We start from the raw sequence: 15,933 nt of genomic DNA on the forward strand, positions 1-15,933 counted from the left end.
CCAGCTAGCCTGCAATACTGACCCGAATGAGCAGGTTCCACAGCTGGAACCAGAATTTGTCAGAATATTGCATGAGAAAGCGAGGATCATTTGCCGACTTAAAAATTTGAATGATATAAAATGTGTTGAAATAAGTCATTTTGCTTTCAGTGTTGTTTTATGTTTCTTTATCAACAGTTTCACAGTTTCACTTTCTTAAACAGGTCAAGAATTTATTTCTTGAACAGAAGAATGATACGTGATCAACATGTTAGACACATAAAACTTTAACAGCCCAACTCCCTTATTTTCCTGAAGGTGGCACTACTGCTATTAGTAGCCTTTAGTAACTCCTCGTTACTTTTATTACAGTCTCTAAGACAATGTATGTGTACAGTTTTACTTGCAAGATAATGTTAATTACGGAGAAGATAAGTATTATTTTAACACAGATCCATTCTTTGCAAACAACTTTTAATAAACTATAGAATTATAGGTTATTTTCTCTTAGGGGTCCCCCAACAAATCATCTTCTTAAAGTTTCTTTTGTTCCCCATGGCAACTACAGTGCATCTGTCAAATTTGAAAACTCTTCCCTCTGCTTCTTGGTCAAAGGAAGGTCATCAGCACATTGACAAAGATGAATGCAGCGCTGGTAAGAGAGAGAAATACCATCATTATTTATTTACAGACCTGACCGACAAATAAGGTTGTGCATGCATATATAAATTCCGAATTTAAACGAACCTGTTTCAGGCTTCCTTTTCCAGTACACAGCAAGTAGACAGCCAGTACTGGTACCGCCAGGCTGGACGATAGCGTCATCATCCAGCCCAGCACATTCACCCACCCCGGGTATGTGTAGGTTTGGCTAAATGTCAGGGGCTTGTAATTGGCCAAAGAGCCAATTAAGGATACCTGGGGAAAGAAGGACAAGATGGAATCATTTAAAGTCACACATACATTTATCACTCTTAGACAAATGCAGATACTATTTTTAGGCACCACATGTTGGAATACAGTAAAGTCCATGCACAGCTGTTTGTGCATGCAGGACTTTGTAATCATTTTTGTGACATAACTAAATTGGTCAAAAATAGCATACACCATGTATGGTTTGGGAAAGAAAATAATAGAAAATAAGTGTGCTTAAAGGAGTAAATGGCTCTTGGCTATAGTGCTCAGGCCAGCAGCACAAGGAGTCCACAACTGGACCAATGAAGCTGGCTGATTATAATTTTATGATGCAAAATCTGATTTCTCATTAGTGAATAAGGTCATTATCCATGTCAACAGAGACTAGATAAAAAAATAAGCCCAGCATCATACTGATATATTTCCAACTAAATTAATTAGAATAACTATAGGACATACATGTGTGGAATTAACAGACTATCATGTTTAAAGAATGTCAGAACCATTAATGAGAATAAGAGAGGAACTCACTGTGCATACTAGTGGTGTCAGATAGCGGCAGCAGAGACTGAAGAAGCGGCTGGGTCTCACTCTGGCCATGTCTTCAATTATATCACACATGCGCTCCGCTCCTGGTAGATGGAAAGGCACGTTGTTTTTCTTTTAAAAATATTTGGCATAACTACAGTGTATCCAGAAAGTATTCACAGCACATCACTTTTTCCAAATTTTTTATGTTACATCCTTATTCCAAAATTGATTCGATTTTTTCCCTCAGAATTCTACACACAAATAAGTATTCACATCCTTTGCCATGAAGGTCAAAATTGAGCTCAGGTGCCTCCGGTTTACCCTGATCATCTTTGACATGTTCCTGCAGCTTAATCTACATCTTACATTTACAGCATTTATCAGACGCCCTTATCGAGAGTGACTTACAATCAGTAGTTACAGGGACAGTCTCCCTGGAGCAACTTAGGGTTAAGTGTCTTGCTCAGGGACACAATGGTAGTAAGTGGGATTTGAACCTGGGTCTCCTGGTTCACAGACGAGTGTTTTACCCACTAGGCTACTACCACCTACCTCACCTAATCTGAGTCCACATGTGGAAAAAACATATAATTGCACATGATTTGGAAAAGCACTCTCCTGTTAATATACGGTCCCACAGTAGACAGTTTATGTCAGAGCACAAACCAAGCATTAATTCAAAGGAATTGTCTATAGACCTCTGAGACAGGATTGTATTGAGGCACAAATGTTACAGGAAGATTTATGCTGCTTTTCCCAATGAGCACAGTGGCCTCAACCATCCAAAAGTGGAACAAGTTCAAAACCACCAGGACTCTTAATAAAGCCAGCCGGCCACCTAAACCTAGATATCGGAGGATAAGGGCCTTAGTCAGGGAGGTGACCAAGAACCTGATGGTCACTTTGTCAGAGTTCCATAAGTCTTTTGTGGACAGAGGTGAACATTCCAGAAAGACAACCATCTCTGCAGCAATCTTCCAATCAGGCATTTATGGTAGAATGTCCAGATGGAAGGCACTCCTTAGTAAAGCTACATATCAGCCTGCCTGGAGTTTGCAAAAGACATCTGAAAGACTCTAAGACCATGAGAAACTAAATTCTCCGGTTGAACAAGGCTTGAACTCTTTGTTGTGAATGGCAGGCATCATGTTTGGAGGCAAATACCATCCTACAGTGGAGCATGGTGGTGGCAGTATCATGCTGTGCAGATGTTTTTCAGATGCAGGAACTGAGAGACTAGTCAGGATAGAGGGAAAGATGACTGCAGCAATGTACAGAGACATCCTGGAAGAAACCCTGCTCGAGAGTGCTCTTGAACTCAGACTGGGGCGACGGTACATCTTTAATAAGGATGATTACCCTAAGCACACAGCCAAGATAACAAAGGAGTCGCTTCATGAAATTTTTTACAAATTTTAATAAATTAGAAAAAAACTAATTTTTTTTCACATTGTCATTATGGGGTGTTGTGTGTAGAATTCTGATGGAAAAAAATATTTATTCATAATAAATATTTCTGTAAAATAATTCTGTAAAATAACTTAATGTGGAAAAAGTGATGAGCTATGAATACTTTCTGGATGAACTGTATATACAGCATTAGGACTTTCAAAGTTTTTACTGCAATGAGTTATTATTTACCAAATATCCAGCCCATTGTCAGACACTGAAGACTAGAGAGGAAAAGAAGAGAGGATCCATTTATGCCATAGTAATCAAAGACCTGCAGGACATAAATCCCACCCTGCAGAGAAAAGGCTTATTAAATAATAGACACAAATCACAAATGACTACAGTCAGTTGAACTTTATACTGTATATTTGGTTCTCTGATCACCTCTGTAATCATTAGGATACTTATGCTTAAGCAGAAGAGGCTGAATGCCAGCAGTAAAAGTTCTCTGCGTCCAGGTCTGAGCAGCACATTGGGAGCCAGGTCGATCACTGATATGATGACCACCTCCATCGTGGAAAACTAGAATTTATGCATCCAACAGTTAATATCTGTTTGTTTGTTTGTTAGTGTGTGTATTTATGTGTGTGTGTGTGTGTATGTACAACTTTTGATGCCACCTGTGTATCCAGGCCAAGCAAAATAATCATGATGAAGAAGCATATTGCCCACAGCTGGGGTAAAGGCATCATGGCCACTGCCTGAGGGTACGCAATAAATGCCAGACCAGGACCTGTAAGAAGAAAAAAGTTATTCATGAAGCCACAAGCATAATTTATTTTGAACATTATTGATTACTTGTATTGTTTGTTTTATATAGATATTCCCAAGCCATTATAAGTACAGTACCTGACTCTGCAACTTCTGCAATGCCAACATTGTATTCATGAGCCATGAATCCCAGTACTGAAAATACGGCAAATCCAGCCACCAAACTGGTAGCAGCGTTCAACAAACAGAGCCAGAAACAGTTCCTGCCAGAGAGGTTCGAATTTAGGATGCTAATTTAGGGATATTAAGGGAGTGTGGTTTGACTTAAGATTTTTGGGAACTGACGGGTTCTAAATCATACCTGTAGCAGTTGTTGTTGTATGGATTGTAGCTGCACAGTGAAACCAACAGTCCTCCACCAACACTGAAGGAGTAGAAGACCTGAGTTACAGCCTCCATCCACACCTGCATGAAAACACACAGACCTGTTTACCAGAATCCTAATATGATTACATTTTTTTATCCCAAAAATATTTGTAAAAGCCTCGGTATAAAGAATGCAAACTTCGCTCACTCAAAGTCCGAGCAATGATTCAAACTAACAACCATGTGTCAGGATTGCCTGCAGCTGGGCTCCACACCTGACTCCAATCCTGACGCCCCATAAATGCCAGAGACTTCCACCCCTTCGAGATCGCCGGCATTTTCGTGGACTCTCTGCACGAACTTGACCTGGTTTAGTTTCATATGTGTTTTGAGTTCTGGCAATCGCCACACGCCTGCGGGTTTGTTTGTGGTGTTCCCCTTTATTTCCCGTTTTTGGCCACCGCGCCATTGTTTCTTTGTATTTATTGTGTTATAATAAATCCCCTTCCCAGCATGTCAGACCTCTGCGCTTCCTTCCCTCGTAAGTCCGTAGTCGTGACAGAATGCCGGAGATCCACCCAAAAGCGCAGAGGTAAAAAGCAGAGAAGAAACGTCGCGAAGGACGCAGCCCGGCGCGACGAACGCGGGTGCCGGGAGAGAGACGCGCCGCCCGTTCTGGTTGAGCGTTTTCTCCCCGACGAGCCGTGGCGCGCGGCGCCGCGTGATGACGTCACCCCCGGGAGAATCCGCGAAACCCGGAAGCGACAACGTCGGCGGGTGAGGGGGCGGAGCGAAGACGATGGCGTCGGCAGCAGCGAGGAAGTGACTTTACTTTACTTTACTTTACTTTATTTAGCAGACGCTTTTATCCAAAGCGACTTACAATAGGAAGACACCAGCAATTCTCGTTCGATTTCTATAGAATATCGAGTTTACAAACTAAGAGCCCTGATAAGGCTTAGACTTGTCATTGAAGAGCATGCTCGGGGATTGTTGGGTGCTAGACTAAGAAAAATTATAATGTATTTATACATTTTGTACTTGTTTATTCAATGTGTACGCATGTGCTTGTGTAAGTGTTAGATTTGTCTGTAATATTTTTGGAATAAGAGGGTTTTCACCTTCTTAAAAGTGGTGATAGTCTCGGCTAGTCGTGTGGAGGAGGGCAGGTTGTTCCACCAGCCAGGGACAACAACGGAGAACAGACATGATTGGAATCGGAGACCCCGTGAAGAAGGAATTTTTAGTCTCCTTTCGTTTGCCGATCTGAGAGAGCGTGCAGGAGTGTATCTAGGTAGTAGTGTGTTGATGTAGGAGGGCGCAGTTCCATTTACAGCCCTGTAGGCAAGCATCAAGGATTTGAACTCAATGCGAGCAGCTACCGGGAGCCAGTGGAGGGAGGTAAGAAGAGGTGTAACATGGGTGTATTTTGGCTGATTGAAAATGAGACGAGCTGCCATATTTTGGATCATCTGGAGTGGTTTTATGGTGACTGCAGAGGCTCCAGCCAGGAGAGAGTTACAATAGTCGAGTTTGGAGATGACCATTGCCTGGACGAGGAGCTGCGTAGCCTGTTGTGAGAGAAAAGGCCGAATCTTGCAAATGTTGTAGAGAGTGAACCTGCAGGATCTGGAGATCGCAGCAACATGATGGTTCAAACTCAGTTTGTTATCTATCCAAACTCCAAGGCTTTTTGCAGATGCCGTGGGTGTTAACAATAGCGATCCAATTTGAATTGAAAGGTTTTGCTGAGGAGAATTGTTGCCCGGAAAGATCAGAATCTCGGTTTTGGATAGGTTGAGTTGGAGGTGTCGCTCAGACATCCATGCCGATATGTCTGAGAGGCAGGCCGAAATTTTTGTCGCTATAGTAGCATCTTCTGGGGGGAAGCTATCCAGTAGAGATGGGTTTAATGTGGGTTTTTTGAGCAGGGGAGCAATGACAGCCTGTTTGAAAGCAGTGGGGAATGTTCCTGTTGTGAGTGAGGAGTTTAAGACATGTGTCAGAGCAGATAATATGGTGGGCTGTATGGACTGAAGGAGGTGTGAGGGGATTGGATCCAGGGAGCAGGTGGTGGGGTGACTAGACTGGAGAAATTTAGACACGTCTGATTCAGAGAGGGGAGTAAAGGTAGACAGATTACTGGTTTCAGAGGTAACAGCAGGACGGGGTCTGGGGTTAGGTGGTGAGAATTGTTTGCTAATGTCAGCCACCTTTTCTGTGAAGAAGGTGGCGAAGTCTTCTGATGAGACAGAAGTGGAGGGGAGAGGGGGTGGAGGATTCAGGAGACGGTTGAAAGTCGAGAAAAGTTTTCGAGAGTCATTGCAGTTGCTTACTTTGTCCTGGAAGTATCTGGTCTTTGCTGTAGTTACAGCAGCAGAGAAGGATTTTAGGAGAGATTGATACTTATTAAGTTGAAGCGGGCACTTGGATTTCCTCCACTGCCTTTCAGCTGCTCTAAGATGGGTCCTGTGGCGACGAACCTCGTCAGAGATCCACGGCGAGGGTGGAGTCGCACGTGTTGGTTTTGAGGTTTGAGGGCAGAGTCTCTCGAGGCAAGATGTTAATGTGGAGAAGAGGATGTCTGTAGCACAGTTAGTGTCCTGAATAGAGAGGATGTCTAGGGGGGAGAGCTCAGCGGAGACAGCGGAAGACAATTGAGTAGGGCAGAGGGTACGGAGATTACGGCGAAATTGTGTTAAGTGTGAGGTGGGTGTGGTGCGTGCCAGGGGGGATAGTCTGAAGTGAATAAAAGAGTGATCGGATAGATGTAGAGGAATGACAGAAGTGTTGGCTGTGGAGCATTTGCGTGTGAGTACGAGATCTAGTTGTTTTTCAGCTCTGTGCGTTGCGGGCGTGCAGAAAAGTGTAAAGTTGTAAGCAGAGATGAAGTGACGTGGGCAGCGAGCGCAGAGGACGCGAACCCCACGATCTTCGGCATGTCGAGCCAGGAACTCTGCGCTCTGCTGGCCAGGCTCCCCGTGGACTGGGACGACACGGACGATGACGACGACGAGAGCACGGGAGACGAGAGTTGGGCTCCGCCCATCGCGCCCGTCCACGATCGTCACGAGGTCCGTGGGGATCCACGTCACTTCCAGGGGTGTAAGCGCCAACAACGGCGGCGTTCCTCCAGCGAGGAGGTGGGCAGGCTCCAGCCCGAATGGCCAGAGTACTGCCCATGGGAGCTTATCACGCCATGGGTCCAGGATGTCCGCAGGGTGGACGACCCTCGGAGTCACCGGTGGGAGGACACGGATGACGAAAGCGATGATGACGTGGATTTTCGGAGGGTGGTCATTGCCGGGATGGCTCCGCTCAGCGTGCGCGTCCGAGATCATCGACGACCAGGATGACGGCGTTTGGGCAGTCGGTGCCGGGATGGCTCCGCCCATCGCGCCCATCCAGGATCGTCACAAGGTCCGTGGAGACCCACGTTCCTCCCAGCAGTGTGAGGAAAGCTGGTGGAAGAGGGCGACGGGAGGTCACCAGCCAGCAACTGCGCTGCCGGGACTGCCTCGCAGGGAATCCTCCATTCCTGCTCCAGTCGCCGACCCGCCTTCCCTCTGCCCGGACGTTCCCCAGCGAAATGGCAGCGCAGCACCAGCGCCCACACCTGCTGGAGAAGACGTCCACCCCCCTCCACACCACACACCTACCACCATCTCCACCCACGAGCCCAGCCCCGTGTGGGACAGCCCAATTGTCCCGGGACCCTTCAGTGGGGCAGCAGACACGGATAAGACCACCACCATCCTCGCCTGTCTGCTTGGGTCAGCATGGGGCTGGAGCACAGCCCTCTGGCAGCAGGGACAGACAGACAGGAGTTTTCAGGACTTCCAGCAGAGACTGAGGGCGGAGTTTGATCGGCCAGAGCCTGAGCCAGGGATCGAACTCTGCCCCTCCACCACATCCAGCGCCAGTCAGGATCCGGGGCAAGAAGACCCAGCACTGGCGGGCGACGAGAAGGTCGCACCTCTCGAGATCCTGGCTGTGCCCCCTGAGGAGGTCCCGGAGACCCCAGAGAGGGAGCCAGACGACCCTCTCTTCTGTCTGTCTTTGTCTTTGTGTGTGTGCGTGGCATTAGTGTCCGTATGTCGCCCCCATTTCCCCTCTTTGTGTCCACCAGATGGCGAACCAGCAGCAGAGCTGAACCCCAGGGAAGGAGTTCCCAGCCTGACTGCACCGGTCCAAGGTGAGGTGGACGAGCCCCAAGGTACCCCTAAGTCCAGCCGGGGGGGGTGCTCCCCCAAAGAATTTTTTGGGGGGGGTGCAGTTTAGGTTGGGGGCTCCTCCTGAGGGGAGGGGAGGTGGGGAAGCGATGGAGCTGGGTCCTCCGGTAGCTGGTGAGGAGGGTGGGCCAGGCATGGGTCTGTGTCCGCCTCCAGAGGGGTGGAGCGCCATAGAGCCCCCGGGTAGGCATGAGGACCCAGCTGGGACAGGCAGGAAGAGGGCCTGCTTGTCCCAACGGACGCAGAAGGGGCTAGCCGGATGGTCTGGCAATGCCCCCACCTTGGCACCAGGGGCGTGCAGTGAGAGGGGCTGCACGTGCCGAGAAGGCATCAGCCTGGGGTGCCTGGAACGGTCGCCGGAGGCTCCGGAACAATCTCCCTGCGCGGTGCATGGGGTGACACAAGACGTGTCAGAGGGGACGTGCGGAGACAGGGCCCGCACGTACCCGGATGGATCGGCCCTGATTTTTCTGTGCAGGTCTGAGGGTCCAGGGCAGCCATGTGGGACCACGCCGGGGAGCCAGCCTGAGGGTCCGGGGCCGCCACGCGAGACCACGCCGGGGAGCCAGGCCGAGGGTCCGGGGCCGCCACGCGAGACCACGCCGGCGAGCCAGGCCGAGGGACCGGGCCGCCACGCCTGACCACGCCGGGGAGCCAGCCCGAGGGACCGGGGCCGCCACGCGAGACCACGCCGGGGAGCCAGGCCGAGGGTCCGGGGCCGCCACGCGAGACCACGCCGGGGAGCCAGGCCGAGGGTCCGGGGCCGCCACGCGAGACCACGCCGGGGAGCCAGGCCGAGGGTCCGGGGCCGCCACGCGAGACCACGCCGGGGGAGCCAGGCCGAGGGGCCGGGGCCGCCACGCGAGACCACGCCGGGGAGCCAGGCCGAGGGACCGGGGCCGCCACGCCTGACCACGCCGGGGAGCCAGCCCGAGGGACCGGGGCCGCCACGCCTGACCACGCCAGGGAGCCAGCCCGAGGGACCGGGGCCGCCACGCCTGACCACGCCGGGGAGCCAGCCCGAGGGACCGGGTCCTCCAAGGGGAGGATACAGCAGGGCAGGAGCCCTGTGGTGGTTGCAGCCGTCCGCCGCGCCGCCTCCACTGATGGTACTGTTGGGGCTCTGAGGACGTAGCCCTTGGAGGGGGGGGCTCTGTCAGGATTGCCTGCAGCTGGGCTCCACACCTGACTCCAATCCTGACGCCCCATAAATGCCAGAGACTTCCACCCCTTCGAGATCTCCGGCATTTTCGTGGACTCTCTGCACGAACTTGACCTGGTTTAGTTTCATATGTGTTTTGAGTTCTGGCAATCGCCACACGCCTGCAGGTTTGTTTGTGGTGTTCCCCTTTATTTCCCGTTTTTGGCCACCGCGCCATTGTTTCTTTGTATTTATTGTGTTATAATAAATCCCCTTCCCAGCATGTCAGACCTCTGCACTTCCTTCCCTCGTAAGTCCGTAGTCGTGACACCATGGGGTTTGTGAGATCTGCATTTTATGTCGGAAAAGTTCTGGTTTGAATCCTTTGAAACTGACAACTCATACAGGCTGTTCAAAGTAACCTGAGGATCTAGAAGCGGGGTGAGGTCAGGCTTCAGATAGTACACAATCCCCTGCAGGGCACCAGGCAGGGCACCTCTGATCAGCAACACCAGCAGCATCGCGTATGGGAAAGTGGCTGTAAAATACACCACCTGAAAATAGAGCATTTTAGGGTTAATCAGGATTTCACAGTCTGAAAGTTGAGTCTTAGCAACTGGACTTCTTTCTTTAATTTCTTTAATGTTTCATTCTGCATCCACAGAACTTTGTCAATCTGAGGGAAGTTGGCTTGTGACCACAAATGTATCCTCCAGGTTGGTTTCACCTCACTCCTGCCTTGAATAGGCTTGTTAAGTGAAACAAAGGCAGGGGGAGGGGGTGTGGGTAGATGTGACAGCTCCACCCTGGCAGCTCCTCCTGCCCCCATTTTATGGGTCATTAAATGTGGCCAACCTGGTGGATGTGGTAGTTGGGCCAGATATTTGGGGGATGGATGAAAGGGCAACACAAGCCAACTTCCCTCAGACTGACAAAGTTCCGTGGATGCAGAATCAAATGTTAAAGAAATAAAAGAAAGAAGTCCACTTGCCATGACTCAACTTTCAGACAAATTCACCTGGATGACTGAAAATCTTCACAGTCGGGATTTCACTGTGTTGTACCCCAGACCCGCTAACAGCCTCCAGGCTTAAATTGGATCTTTTCCTTTTCATTTCATTGGCGAACAGAGAAAATCTCTGTCTGAATTATATGTGTACATTTTCATGTGGTGTACCTGAGGTGCAGTGGCACTGAAAGAAAAAAAGGGTAAAGTAGGATGTGTACAAATAGTATCAACTTACACTTTTCTGGCCCAAAACATTTTTCACTATAAAATTGACCTGGGAACTTTGCTCATATGTACATAGATTTATGATGAATATGGACATTTCACTGTTAAATTAATAGTATTGCAGCCTGCGGTATTTAAAGTGGAACAAACATAAGGAGCTGCAAATAATGAGCTGTCTTTATGTACTCTAAGTTCTATCACACCCATATATGCAGGAAGTGAGCAGAAGTCCTTGGTGTGGCTGCTTCCAAATAAAGCACATTTCATTCATTCATAATATTGTTAATCCAAGTTTCAATATGTAACAATTAATTTTTCCTAGGTTGTGTGAAATTGTAGAATAAATACGAACCAAATCAGCGCACTAAAGTGTCTATTCCTTTACATTGGGACGATCCTTGGGTTGCAGGATGGGTTTCGATACCGATGGAAGATGGACAAGAAAAGGTCAAAGCCCCATATATGCTTATCTGGACAATTCAGTGTGGTTCCAACAACAGGTTTTACAATAAAATATGTAAATACATTATTTGTAATGTGTTTTATGTTTCTCTGTGCATGTGTATGCGTGTGTGTGTTTGGGGGTGGGGGGGTGGGGGGTTGTTCGCCCAGGGCACCAAACAGGTTAGGACCGCCCTTGCATCTTGTGAATGTCATGCGTTTCCGCCCTTCCTTCCTGCCTGCATAAAACCTGTCTCACTCTCTGTCTAATTCTACATGCTCAAAATAAAAAAATAGAAATGATAAAAAATAAAATTCTTGTAGTCATTGAAAGTTTACTATTGTTTAATTTTTACATTTGAATCCTAAACACCAACCTTTCCTGTAGACTTCACACCTTTCCAAATGCAGAAGTAACAAATGACCCACATGGCAATGGCGCAGAGGAGGATCTCCCACCGAACACTGCCCAGCTCCGTCTGGAGATACGTTGTTTGTTAGAATATCTGGAATTCTGTTTGCATTCTCAGTGTTATAAAAGCTTCCTTCTGTGTTTGACTTTAAAAACTTACTCCCAGAATTCAGTTGCTGGGGAGGTCGAGTTGGTGTTTATAGTCTGGTTATATTTGTTCAGTGTGTCGAAGTCCTCACAACTTTCTACAGGAAGTGAAATATATTTTAGTTCATTATTCTTAATTTCTTGAAGCTGTTGCACTACTGTTATGCTGCTGTTGTTACACATGGCAAGATGTAGTCAGTGTTCGTACCTGTGTTCCAGGTGTGGCCACAGCTGGCCCAGGGCAGTTTGGCATAGAAAGAGAAGCACAGGTACAGAAGTGCCCAGGCAAGGATGATGACGTAAGCCATGCAGCTATAGACCCTCATTATTATACCCGTGTAGCCGATTCCTTAGAGACAAACAGTATTTTATTTTTTCTCATGAACATTAGACTTCGAATCTCCACTCAAAACCTTTTTCTGTATAACCTAACGGCAATAATACCACAAGCACAGAAACCTTCACTGTGCTTATATATTAAACTTTACCTAACTTGTACATGGACAGCAAAGAAAGAATTTCATTTTACAGAGAAATTTAATTTCTTCCATACACATGACAATAACTACTATGAATCCTTGAATAAATTGACCTGAACAGATGAGAAAGTTTCTTCCCCACTCACCCTGAGCAATTGGGCACTTCTCCCAGCAGGTGATGCTTGCTTGCTGTGTGTACTGACCCATCGCACTCTCCAGAAGAAACAGGGGGATCCCACAGGTCACCACAACCACCACGTAGGGCACCAAGAAAGCACCTTGAAATGAAATTTCAGTACAAGGTAATTTAAGTTTTAACATCTCCAAACATTTTCTAATCCAACTATGTTCCCTGCGACAACCAGGAGAAATTCTATATTGCTATTCCATTGCCCTCTTTCCTTAATTTTCTTTCTCCTACCCTCAACCTCTTCACAGTTCACAAGTTCCATCTTCTTTAGTCTGGTCTGATTAAAGCTTCCTGTCCCTGATCTCAATGCTTTGCCAGTCAGAAATTATTTAAATCTACTTGTGTTCCAGGTGTGATCACAGCTTGCCCAGGGCAGTTTGACATGGAAGGAGAACAAAAGGCGTCTGTTATATTAATGTAATAATTTAATTGCAATATCAATGAACTGAATTCATTTCTCTGAAACTGTGTTTGAGTCTCACTCTCTGTTTACTGCTACATGCTCACAATGAAAACTGAAAGTTTGTTGTTGCTTCATTTTTACATGTAAAATGTTGGTATCTACAGACCTGCGCTTTAGGGTCATATTGCTCAGTTATGTTTTACCTAGATGTTGTCCTGGTGTCTGTCTGTGTGTGTGTATTTCTTTTTTGACATTGAGAAAGCAAACAATATAATGTGGAACTTTGTAAATCATCTCAGGCCAAGTGTACAGATGGTTCAGGGATTTTTGGCAGGTAAGAACACTTCAAATTAGAGTAGGGAAGAGATATTCGCAGAAATACTTTTTTGAAATTGCAATGCCTCAAGGCTGTACAGAGAGTCCTTTATTACTTTCTACAATGATAAATTATGTTTTTGGTGATGTTGAGAATGGGGTGGGGTTTTCGCTGTTTGCAGATGTTCACAATCTGGAAAATAGGAAGGAACATTATGAAAATAGAAGATACAAAGTGAGGTGATAAATTTTCTGTGACAAAACAAAGGTAAACTTTTTCAAAGATTTTGCAATCAAGACTTCAAAATCAAACGTTTCAATTAAATGTTTTGGGGAACGTGGTTAGATGAAAAATTACATGGGTGAATTAAAAAAGTTTTGGATAAATGTAAAAAAAAAGTTTGAAATGGTTTGAATAGTTCAGTTTCAGTTTTATTTGTCATATGCAAGTTAACGCAGGGAAAAACATTACAGTAAAATTTGTATGATGAGAAATGCAAGTCACTGTTAAAAACAATGCTAAAAAACAGACAGTTTGGCAATATCAAATTTGTCACTTTACAAGAAGTCACAAGTTATACGTCTACAAGAGAAGGGTGATATATGAAGGAGTAAAAAAGTAACAATTTTCATGTGGGAGGGTAGAACAGCCAGATGAGGCAAACTGACAATACTGAGCAATGAGTACAATGACAGTTATAGCACGTAGAGTGTAGATGCATGTTCCAGTCAGTATTTAAGTGTGTGCACGTACAGTTTGTGAGTGAGTAACACAATGTGGGTGTAATGTTGGTGTTCAGGTGTTGCTGTTGAGGAGTCGAATGGCCTGATGGTAAAAACTGTTCTTAAGTCCTGTAGTCCAAGCAGCTAGACTCAGTTCTTAAACAGTTAAATCCTAATCAATTTCAGACAATTACGACTTTAATTTGTATAAGATTGAGGGTGCAGAAAACCTCAATAAACCAAAATGCGTCTGACTAGTTCCATGCAGCAGCACAGTTCTACATTGGTTTTGAATCATATGCTCACTTTGTGTGGAAGCTATTGAAAAAAAGAGAGAATTTTCCACAATTTTTGGAAATATTGATATAAAACGAAGGGTGCAGAAAATCCCAAAAAATGAGGTGTGTCTAAATAGTCCCATGCAATAGCACTGTTCTACACTAATCTGGCCCCAAACCCTCAAAAATATGGTTAGGTATTGAAAGAAAAAACAGAAGTCTTTGTGGAGGGTTGTCCTTAGTGAATATCTGAATATCTGTTGAATTTTCCAACATGAAACTACTGTAACTTCACCGCAGCGTCTTGAGTTCTACTTTCAGTCAGATCGTCTCTTCCCTGTTTGTGTTCTCCCTGTCTCTAGGTCAGTGTGGGCTCTTCTGTTTTAGGGTTCAGTTTGGTCCCGTTCTCTGTCTGTGCTCGCGTCATGACACTCATCACCATCAGCCTGGCTTCATGGTAAAACTAGACCACCGCTGAAGCTTATCTGTGTTTGTTGTCTGTCTTCCTGCTATTTATTTGTTTCATTGCTATTTATTATTTAATCATATGTTTAATTACATGGTCTCTCACTTGGTTTACCAGCCTTTTCCTTATTTTATTTGTTGTGTATGTAAAACCTCTTGCACACTGAAATTCACCACATACAGTATTATGTATTTGTACTAAAGCAATGTGAAGCACTGTATACCATCCTTAATTGTGTTTGAATTTATTCAAAGAAACAAGCACACATGGAAATTACAGTAAGACAGGTTCATATTTGTCAGTCTAAATCTGTTGACTAATCTAAAATGATTTTCTGCTTTTTTGTAACTGTATAAACATATTTATGACTGCTAGTTCTTGTTTTAAATTTGTATTCATTCTTTATGTGTAAATAAAATAATAATATTGCATTATTTTCTGTATTCTTGAACTTTACTTAACTTTAGACAGTTCCTTTTGACAGCCAGTTACTACTGTTATATAAAATAGCAGTAATACAGGAATTGTTTAAATTACAGTCTCTTGCTTTGTAAAGAGTTGTTCTTGTGGAAAACGTACCTTCACCGTTCTTGTGGCAGAGGAAGGGGAACTTCTACACATTTCTAACCCAACTATGTTTCCATTCTCAGTCAAGAGAAATTCTGTGATGCTTGCCTTGGTTTTCTGTTCCCCACACTCAGCCTCCCCTTCCATGAGCTCCATCTTCCTCTAACTTGTCTGATTATTGCTATAATGTCAGCTGCACCTAGTTTTGTCAGTCAAAATATCAAGCAAACTAAGTTACACTTTGAACCAAAACAGACCTTACATGGGGTGGAAGTCAAGGGGCAAGCAGAAGATCTTATGTCCTCTGATATCTCCACTACTTCACCCTTTCTGTATTTTTTTTTTTTCACTGAGCTGTTGCAACATCTACAGACAAGTTTGACTGTTCAGAGCTCCACAAACTGCATGAGAACCTGGCTGCTTCAGTTCCAGTGGTAACTAATGGTTCTCCTGTAGAGGGGAGTTCTGTGGTTCTTGTGCCGTCCTCCTTGTTTTGGGGATTGTGGAGTGTAGCGATAAGAATTGTAATTCGGTTGCTGTTGGACTATCCAGTCAAAGTTCCTAGTTTGTCACTTGGACAGTCTTGCATCTCACTGTCCCACCAAAAAACTGAGTAGGTGCGCTGCCTGTTCATCATTTTTATTGCATGGTATGGAGTTGGGAGTGATCTGCAAAACTATCAGACACTTTGTTATTTCCTATTGCAGTCTGTAGTAATTTGACTCTCTGTGATTTTCTGTTCCTTTTACTTGGAATGATTGTACAGTTTACATGTTTTAGTGGATTTGAGAAAATCCTAAATATTTGAGTTTATAATTATTCCACCCATGAAAACAGTTCACCCTATACTAGACTGATACCCTGTTCATGGGGACGTCCTGCAGCTAGTTTCCAGCTACACTGCAATACTGACCCGAATGAGCAGGTTCCACAGCTGGAACCAGCATTTGT

At 45.6% G+C, this 15,933-nt stretch overlaps 1 pseudogene; it reads right to left on the reverse strand.

Moving 5' to 3' along the window:
• Positions 1-296: 296 nt before the first annotated feature.
• On the reverse strand, positions 297-12,546 carry LOC114801999 (sodium- and chloride-dependent GABA transporter 2-like; annotated as a pseudogene).
• Positions 12,547-15,933: the final 3,387 nt, after the last annotated feature.

Source organism: Denticeps clupeoides, chromosome 13 (genome assembly GCF_900700375.1).
Source record: "Denticeps clupeoides chromosome 13, fDenClu1.1, whole genome shotgun sequence".
In the NCBI taxonomy this organism is placed as follows: Eukaryota; Metazoa; Chordata; class Actinopteri; order Clupeiformes; family Denticipitidae; genus Denticeps; species Denticeps clupeoides.